General features: G+C 36.2%; 1 non-coding gene across 1 annotated transcript; it reads left to right on the top strand.

The window, feature by feature from the left end:
* The first annotated feature begins 279 nt into the window (after window positions 1–279).
* On the top strand, window positions 280–351 carry Trnaw-cca. Its single transcript has one exon. It is a non-coding gene; the product is annotated as a tRNA-Trp (tRNA).
* Window positions 352–10,026: the final 9,675 nt, after the last annotated feature.

Raw genomic sequence — 10,026 nt, 5'->3', positions numbered from 1 at the left:
TATAATTTATATTTACAATTATTCTCATTCAAAAAGAATTCCAATTTATGTTATCTAATGATAACTTTATGGGATCAAAATTTCGTATTTTGAACACTCATTTTTGAGACAAAAAAAATAGATAAGGGTTGTACCCAAAAATTTTCTTTCGAGTAGGAATGATGAACGATCTCACTTTCACTTGTAACATACAAAATTCTATTCAATTTCATGTGGAATGGAAATCATACATATCCAATTATAGGTTATTGATACGTCAGTTTACATATATATATCGAAGACTCCGTGGCGCAACGGTAGCGCGTCTGACTCCAGATCAGAAGGTTGCGTGTTCAAATCACGTCGGGGTCATAAAATTTTTTAATAATATGATTATACAAAGCGCTATATCGATTTTTTTTTCAATTTTTCTGAATGATCGTTTTATATGAAACCACTTTGATATCATGATATATACACAATTGGACGCTAATAATGGTACTCATCAAGTTGATACCTATAATTTACAAGAATGGGATAACCTCATAATTACCAATTTGAAATTATGAATAAGTTTCTTAGAACAAAATTCGATGCATATTCCTAATACAGTGTGCATATAATTAGGTGTACACCCAGTATTACCAACAATCAACATGGATGAAACCACTAAAACATTTTGGTTTTGAATGTTTTAATGTTATATTCGTTTTATTAGGGTATTTAATTATGCATTTTGCGTTCGAGTATACCGAAGGTAAAGTCTATTGCTCTGTCAGTATGTTGACTGTCGGTCTTTCGAACTATGTCCGCACATTTGTGTAGCAGCCTTTACTTTTATTATTTTTATTCAATTTTGATGAAATTCAGTATGATTGTAGATGTTACCATACAAAATTGAACTTTTTCAGAAAATGGTAAGCTTAAGTATGCAAATTGACAGGATTTCTCTTTTTCTGCTCTGCTTGTCCGATGATGGTGACAATTGATAAGGATATTCGGATCGGATAATGAGTGATCATTCGGATTACGTTATTCCTTGATCATGCGCAATAGTGAAATAAGCGGAATCTTAATATTTCGCGTTTTCATAGTCCGATAGGTTTAATAAGAATTTCAAATTTTCTATACAGGGTGGCCCGTAAAGACCACGTCAAACGGAGGGATAATGTAGATCACAGGATAACCTACCTGCTATGACGAAATTTCCATTATAAAAGACTCACCGTTTTCGAGATATATTTTTTTTTGGGAAAATAATGAATTTTTGCCCCTTTCAATAGTTTTGTCCTCACGGTTGGTACAATTTTACACCTCTTTGTTCAATTTTTTCAGTAAAATATTGCTGAAGAATGATTTCAACCATTACATCATTAAAAACATCCTCCGAACATTTTAAAGGGGGGCTATGAGAAATATTTTCATTGGAAATTCTGGTAGTGAATTATTTTGTTCGTGAAGTTTAACCCATCGTATTGGAACCAAAATGTACTGAGCTACTGCTGCACATTACACCAATAAATTGTCTATTTGATAGTGATTTCAAAAAGGTATCACACAAGTCATTTGTTATTCAAAGAAAAAATATATGGCTGTTTTTATCCAAATGGGTACGTTTTTGACAAAATCAAGTTTGTCAATTCTGTTAAGAAATCTTCGATGTTGCATTACCTAGTGAACAATGGCAATTGTTTACGTGCGAAAATATCACTGGCATAATTATTCACCTCAACGAAATTCAATTTTGCCGGCAAATTCTGCGAAAACATCATGCAGATCCAGATTTTTTTAATAAGATCATTTGGAGCGACGAGTCTTCCTGTACCAAGGATCTCGAAAACGGTAAGACTTTTATAATGGAAATTTTGTCATAGCAGGTGGGTTATCTTTTGATCTACATTATCTCTCCGTTTGCCGTGGTCTTTACGGGACACCCTATATATATATATATATATATATATATACGGTGTATGTGGCGCATGCGTAAATAAGAATTACTCAGGAGATAATATACAAGGGATAATGATACTGATGTGTAGTGGCATGTTGCCACTACAGCTCAATTTCGGTTTTATAAAACTATTATCCTCTGATGGAGGAGTTTTACTTAACATTCAGCACCTCGATAGATTCCAAACTGGAAAGTAAATACACTAAATCGGTAATAGAATATTTCTCATCATTTCATATTTTTCTTCTTATAGGTATAGGTACCATTGATCTATTCGCTTCCTAGTCCAGCTCTGTCCCGAAACTTTTAATGCTCACGATGAACTCGATTCTTACTGCCTTTTACCTGTGAAAAGACATGGATAACTTGTTCCGATAGATGAAAACATGGAAAGACTGATTCTTTCGGTTTTTTAAACTTTCAAGAATGATTAGTTATGAGACTGGCCACAGAAAAACCAGTTTAATTTATAGACCTGCGTCTCGCCCATTTCGAGGCAGTAGCTATATGGTTATCTGTATTCTGGTCCGATGCAAACTTTATTGCTTCATACGGATTCAGGAGGAACAACTCCCTTGAGAGTTGCAGGGGAAAAACTAACGCGCTGTGCTGATTGAGTAACTTGGCGACTTCGATGTGCTTTTAGCCGAGTTAAGGATTGAAGAAGTAGAAATGGAAACAAAGACCATATAGTATGTTCCAATTTTTCCGAAAGATGTAAACCAGTCAATAACTTTCTGTGATAAAAGTAGAGCGGAAGTTAAATATTGAACAAATGTTTTTGTATGTACAGTGCATCCCATTTTGGGTGAGACTGCCAGGTTTCTCGCTTGTTATTTAAGATAGAGCCTTGCGGTTTTCACGTTCCTGTCCTACTTTTTCGTGAAACTCAAGTTGGTCTAATCAGATTTTGCATAACTGTTTCCGTTCAAGTCATACAGGGCGATTTTGGAAATTGATACTTTTCGGACCCCTCCTTTATCTCCGAAGTTAGTAGAAATAATGCTGAGGTAAAAACTACATCTGAATCAGAATTCTGCGTAGAATCCAGTGGCGAACTCAATTTTTTTTTTCGGGGTATGGTTTTGAAGATTCAACACAAACCTATATTTTTTTTAATGGAACACCCTGTATATTATTACTTCGTTCGATTCGTTATTTTTTTTCCTTAAAAATGATGTATAATACTATGTAGGTAGGATGTTCAGAAATATAAAAAAACATTAAAACATCAAATAATGATGGTTTTTTTGTTAATGGGCAATGGATTCTCATATAAAAAAAGAATCAATAATAATAATAATAATTCATTGCGATGACAGCTAGATCAGATTGGTTTTTTCTTCCCAATGCTTGCTTGATAAATCAATGCTGCCAAATGCATAGTAGCCATAATAACAACAAGAATGTTTGTATCATCAATGACCTACTACTTTTTAAAAATCAAAAGTAATAATCCTCTTATTGAAACTTGGGAAATTCATGACCCATTAACAAAAAAATCATCATTATTCGATGTTTTAGTGTTTTTTTATATTTTTGAACGTCCTACCTACATAGTATCATACATCATTTTGAAGGAGAAAAAATAACGAATCCAACGAAGTAAAAATATACAGGGTGTTCCATTAAAAAAAATATAGGTTTGTGTTGAATCTTCAAAACCATACCTCGAAAAAAAAAATTGAGTACGCCACTGGATTCTACGCAGAATTCTGATTCAGATGTAGTTTTTACCTCAGCATTATTTCTACTAACTTCGGAGATAAAGGAGGGGTCCGAAAAGTATCAATTTCCAAAATCACCCTGTATCTCTTGAACGGAAACAGTTATGCAAAATCTGATTAGACCAACTTGAGTTTCACGAAAAAGTAGGACAGGAACGTGAAAACCCCAAGGCTCTATCTTAAATAACAAGCGAGAAACCTGGCTGTCTCACCCAAAATGGGATGCACTGTACAGTTATCAAAGCTATAATTATAAATATATTTGCTGAAATTGGCAAAAGGTTTCAAGAGAAAATGAACTACAAACTTCGTTGACATTTTGTCAATTTCCCTAATGCGGCAGGTTTCAGTTCTTTGGAAAATATAACGATGTGACGATAAGAGCTAAGTGTGGATTATAAGTGACTTTTCTCAGGTGTTACTTTGGGAAACCAACTTTTTCAGGAAATTTTGTAAAAAATTCTGATTTAAAAACCCATGACCTAATAAATAGGATATGGATCTTTCTTGAGGTAGGTAATCAAAAAACATATTTTGTCTAGTACACATCAATTATTTATCAAAAATAAATATGTCCACAAAAAGGAAAATTTCGAAAAAAATCAAAAAATTTTCCTGTAAGAAATCATTCAAATCAAAAGAAACAGAAACAACATAAATATAACAAGTCTACAAACTAATGACTCAAAAAAAAAGTTGTGAAAGAGAGATAAAATCATTAACTCCTATAAAGTTTTTTCCTTTGTGCTTTTTATGATACTAATTCCAAGGACCTCCACATCAACTTCATATCGCAAACCTTTCTATCTCAATATAAAGTTCAGTTTCCCTACGGATGTATAATAAGGCTAATCCTACCATTCTTTTCTGACCCATTGTTGATCTGAACTTGAATTCCCATAAACAAGAAACGATACTAATTTTTTTGATTTCAATACGAATTTCATTGCATTTTCCCTGAAAGCGGAATCATATTTGCTTCTAATCCAACGACAATGGAGGGAATTAAATTATTTATATCACATCATTAGTGAAACGGAATTCGAGATCTGCCAGTACATTATCCAACAATGGAATGAAAATACTCTTTCTGAAATAATCTTCGATTGAATCAGTTGGATTGTTAACTCCGTTGATTTGAATATAAGTAGTTTTGGACTTGACTAGATTTAAATTCATTTTTGAACGAAGCAATTCTACTTTGAAATATCGCTTTGAAAAGGTTTCTACATTGGTTCCTTTTTCTTTCAACAAAGATGAAAGATATGTTATGTGATACTCAGTCCAATCTTCGACATTCGACAACTGCAGTTCTGAAATTGCGTGATGTATGATGCAAAAAACTGAAAACATGGGGTAACTGTATATCGATGACGAATGCAAAAATTACAGATGGCAAAACAAGGGGCGACAAAGCGGACATATAAAGTTGACTATTAATCTTGAAGGTAGACATAAAAAAGTAGACGTGAACCTTGGAGGACGTGTAAGTATGACTCATTTGCTGTCATTTGGGCCATATTTAGTGATAACCAAAAATCAACAATTTACAAGATATTTGAGTTCTTGTGATTTTTGAAATATTTCTCACCTTCATTTTTTGTAAATTTTTTCTACGTTGACCAAATTTGAGTATAATTTTGGATTATTTTCGTGGCCAGCGAGAACGCCGGATCTAACACCGTTAATAGACAAAGCAACGAGAAGATTGAAAGTAAATTTCAGGAGGAAAGTAATAACTGAAGATAGAAAAAAGAGGGCACGTCCTTGTATGAGGAATGGTGGAGGTCATTTCGAACATAATTTATGATTTAATTTTCTACTGGAATTTTGAGTTTAATTGCAACGAAGAAATATTCAATTCATTACTTTTCCCTCTTTGCTTTTTTCCGCTTTCAAATCAAAATCTGCTGAAACAAAACCAGCGCATGCATTCCAACGAAATCTTATTTAGGAAATAGAGAAGGAATTTGGCAACTTTTTAAAATAATTTTGTCATACATAAATTGTGGAATTCGAAAGCAACAGGCTAATTTTTATGAGAATTTACTAATGATGCACAGATGGCGGTGTTAGTATTAAATCCATAATATTTGTAGTTAGTACCAACCTTCAAATGATACGTGTCAAAATTTGACAGCAGTCCGACCATTAGTTTGTGAGATATTGCGTTGTGAGTGTAGCTACTTTTGTTATTTGAGAAAAGATGAAAAAAAAAAGAAAGTCGTGTGCTGATAAAATATTGCTTTTTGAAGAGAAAATATAAAGTTGAAGCAAAATCTTCGCTTGATGAAGAGTTTTCGGGGTCTGCACCAGGAAAATCAATCATTATTGATTTCTAAGTTTAAACGTTGTGAAATGCGCACCGAAGACGGCGAATGCAGTGGACGCCCAAAAGAGGCTGTCACCGACGAAAAAATCAAAAAAGTTCACAAAATAATTTTGAATAACCGTAAAGTGAAGTTGATCGAGAAAGCAGACATTGTGAAGATATGATCTGAACGTGTACATTATATTATTCCTGAACATTTGTACATGACAAAGCTGATGTGTGCAAAATGGGTGCCGCGCGAGCTCACAATCGATCAAAAGCAACAATGTGTTAATGATTCTGAGCAGTGTTTGAAGCAGTTTAAGTACAATAAACCTCAATTTTGTGTCGATGTGTGACAATGGATGAAACATGGCATCATCATTTCACTTTGGAGTCCAATCGACAGACAGCTGAGTGGACTGCACACGATGAACCGGATACAATGAGAGAAAAAACACAACAGACAGCTGGCAAAGTTATGGCATTAGTATTCTGGGATGCGCAAGGTATAATATTCATTGATTACCTCCAAATGGCCATATCATCAACACCGATTATTATATAGCGTTATTGGATGAAATCGTTGAAAAACTGCCCCATTTGAAGAAAAAAAGCTGCTGTTTCATCAAGACAATGCGCCTTGTCACAAATCAATGAAATCAATGGCAAAATTGCATGAATTGAGCTTCGAATTGCATCTGCATCCACCGTATTTGCCAGATCTGGGCCCCAGCGACTTTTTCCTCTCTCAAAACGCCAATGAAGAAAAAATCACCGGAAGTGAGGCCTATTTCGAAGCGAATGACAAATCGTACTACAAAAATGGTATCGAAAAGTTGAAAGATCGCTATAATCGCTGAATCGCCTTCCAAAGCAACTACGTTGAATAATAAAATCGAATTTTGCCAGAAAAATGTGTTTGACTATGGTACACTGGGGACTTTTTAATTGGCCTGTTACATATCTTGTCATTTTCTGATGAAAATAATCGAAAAAATAAATCGAACTTGGTGAACCAAGAAAAAACTGTTTTCTAAAAAATGAATTTTTTAGAAAACACATGAACTCAAATATCTCGGAAACTGTTGATTCTCGGTTGTCAATGAATATGACTTAATCGACATCAAATAAGCGATACTAACACCTCCTTCAAGGTTTGGGAGTCTTAGGGAGAAATAATTACATAAGTATGAGTCTTGATCCGAAGGATCCAGCGAGAGATAATGTCCTGATGTTTGGCTCTCAAAATCATTTCAAATCACACTCGAACTAACTCGAATCCTCTCTGCAAACCAGGCTTATCGATAATTTCATTAGGGGACAAGTCGTTTTTAAACATCCCGAACCCCCGGATCCAGCAGCTAACAGATCCCCACAACTCAAACAACAATAACTCAACGATCTCTCTCTCTCTAAAGATCCATCTCTCGTCGTCGTCCACCCTCCGAGTTTACTGATGCACGTCGCTGCAGCATCCGAAACAAACGACAAACGCAATTGTTTTCCCGCACGGACAAGAAAGCTACCCTCCGTGCAACCCTAAACGACCGCTCGCCAAAGTCAATAGACGACCGGCGGACGCGGGCGTCGGTGGTCGCGGGCGGCGCCCACGGACCGGGACGATCTCGCGAAACGGTCCGCCTAATTAAATTCGGGAACGAGAAGGGTGTCGTTTGGAGATTTGTGTTGAAGTGAGGGTATTTAGAGACTTAGAGTTCAGTTGGTGATTTACGGGGGTAGTTTTAGCGAAGCTTGATGTTTTTATTTCGTTACTGTTCGAATTTAATAATAATAATAATAATAATAATAATAATATGGCTTTATTTCTAATATAGGCATACATGACATCAACGTGAAGGGTGTTTTTTTAGATCTATAGAACTTTAAATTGCAATAAAACAACGATGGATTAATCGATTGACATGAATTTTATTTATCCGCAAGATAATTTTGTGGCATTACATTTTAAATATGATTTCTGGCATATGACCGCCACGGCTGGCTCGGATGTAGTCCAATCTGAACGTCCAATTTTCGATGACTTTTTCCAACATTTGTGGCTGTATATCGGCAATAACACGGCGAATATTGTCTTCCAAATGGTCAAGGGTTTGTGGCTTATCCACATAGACCAATGACTTTACATAGCCCCACAGAAAGTAGTCTAGCGTGACTGGTGATGAAAAGTGGTTCTTTACGACAACGTCAAGCGAAAACGGTCGTGGTTGAAACGGGGTTAGCCGGCGAAAACGGTGGACAAGCTAGGATTGGCGGGCAGGAAAGTTTGGCTGTGTGTTTGGTGGGATTGAAAGAGTATTATGTACTATGAGCTGCTCCTCTACGGCACGACTGTTAACTCAGAACTGTACTGTCATCAATTGAACTGTCTGAAGGAAGCAATCACCCAAAAGCGGACAGTTTCGGCCAATAGGAGCGAAAATGTGGACCACTAGAAGCTCTGGGAGTTTGGTTGTGAGGTTCTAATGCATCCACCTTATAGTCCGGATCTGGCACCAAGTGATTATCCTCTGACGTTTACCAAGCCAACCAGAACGTGAATGTTGATCTCAGCATCTTATTTTGTGAGTTGAAAAGGCATAATTTGGAGATTAACGCCGATAAATCAGTGGCTCTACTATTTTGCTCTGATAATGTGAGACTAAAGCTTCAGCAGAGTTTGAAATTGAAGATTGGCAATGTTGGAATATAATTAAAGAACTCTGCAAAGAACTTGGGTTTAGTTATTGATAACAAGCTACAGTTCACCGAGCATATCAACTGGAAGCTTCGGTTGGCCTATTCGTCCTTGAAGCAGATTTATGCACACAGACATTCCCTCAGCCGGAGCACAAAGATAATGCTCTGTGAGTCCTTATAGTTGTAACATTTGAGTTTCTGTAATACTGTGTATGGCCCCGCGCTGAACTCGTATAATACTGGACGCATTCAAATACTCCAAAACCCATGTTTGAGATTCATATATGGCATTCCACGTAGACAGGGAGTTTCTCATAAGTTGACGGAAGCGGGTTGACTGAATATGCATAGGTGTCGGCTCTACCATGAGGCTTGTTTTTTTTATAAATTTTTGAAGAAAAAAACTCCTGACTATCTGATGCATCGAGTGAATTTCAGGGAAAGTGTTCATAGCAGAACATTACGACTGCGAGGTTTGCTGACCGTTCCTAAGCATAGAAAACAGCTTTTTAAAAAATCATTTACCTATAGAATCGCTCATGTCATCAATGAAGGCAGAATTTTGATTTCGCTCCTTCGTGCGCTTTTTTTTAAGGAGAAATACAAGGAGAGGCTTATGTTGCTTTCCTGATGTCCACTTTCTCTTGTCTGTTCGTTTCCTGTGATAACTGGAAACCAATATGTGTACAAACTAATGTCTTCATCCTGTCGATTTGTTTTCCTTAAATTTTGCGATTTTAGTATTGCCTGTTTCTTCTTCTGTATAGCTTGTATTTTTTTCTTTTTTTGTACTGTTGCTGTAACTATGTGAATCAAGGCCCAACAGCACCTGAGTCTAACTTGGGAAGCTGAATGTAATGGCCATTTAATCCTATTTTTTTATATTTTATATTATATATTGTGAGTCATAATTTACATATTGGGATTGATAAATCATATTATTATTATTATATTATTATTATTAATGTCTTTTGTGTTCCTGACTGTCATCCTTCTTGTAATTCTTTCTATTTCTATTTTTTTATACACCTTATTCATAAGACATTGTGATTAAATAATAGACGATCTATTCTGTGAACAAGCGCACAAAAAACCAAAAACTCGTTTTCATTCAATAGAGAGATTTTTGTGGGACCCAGAGTCCCCTCCGTCAAAAATCCGACGGTACGAAATATTCGATTAATAATATCCGATCAATACCCGAAATCAAGGTCCGACCGTAGGCGACGCGTTGTCGGACCGGGCGTCCGCCCATCGCTACGCCCATATACGATCCCCCTCACCCCCCAGAAAACATCCGGACGACATCGCGGCCGTCTTCTGGACGGTGGTCGCGACGGCCCCCCGCGAAGACCCGT

This window comes from Harmonia axyridis, chromosome 3 (assembly GCF_914767665.1).
Source record: "Harmonia axyridis chromosome 3, icHarAxyr1.1, whole genome shotgun sequence".
Classification (NCBI taxonomy): Eukaryota; Metazoa; Arthropoda; class Insecta; order Coleoptera; family Coccinellidae; genus Harmonia; species Harmonia axyridis.
This window is presented reverse-complemented; position numbering and strand designations above follow the sequence as displayed.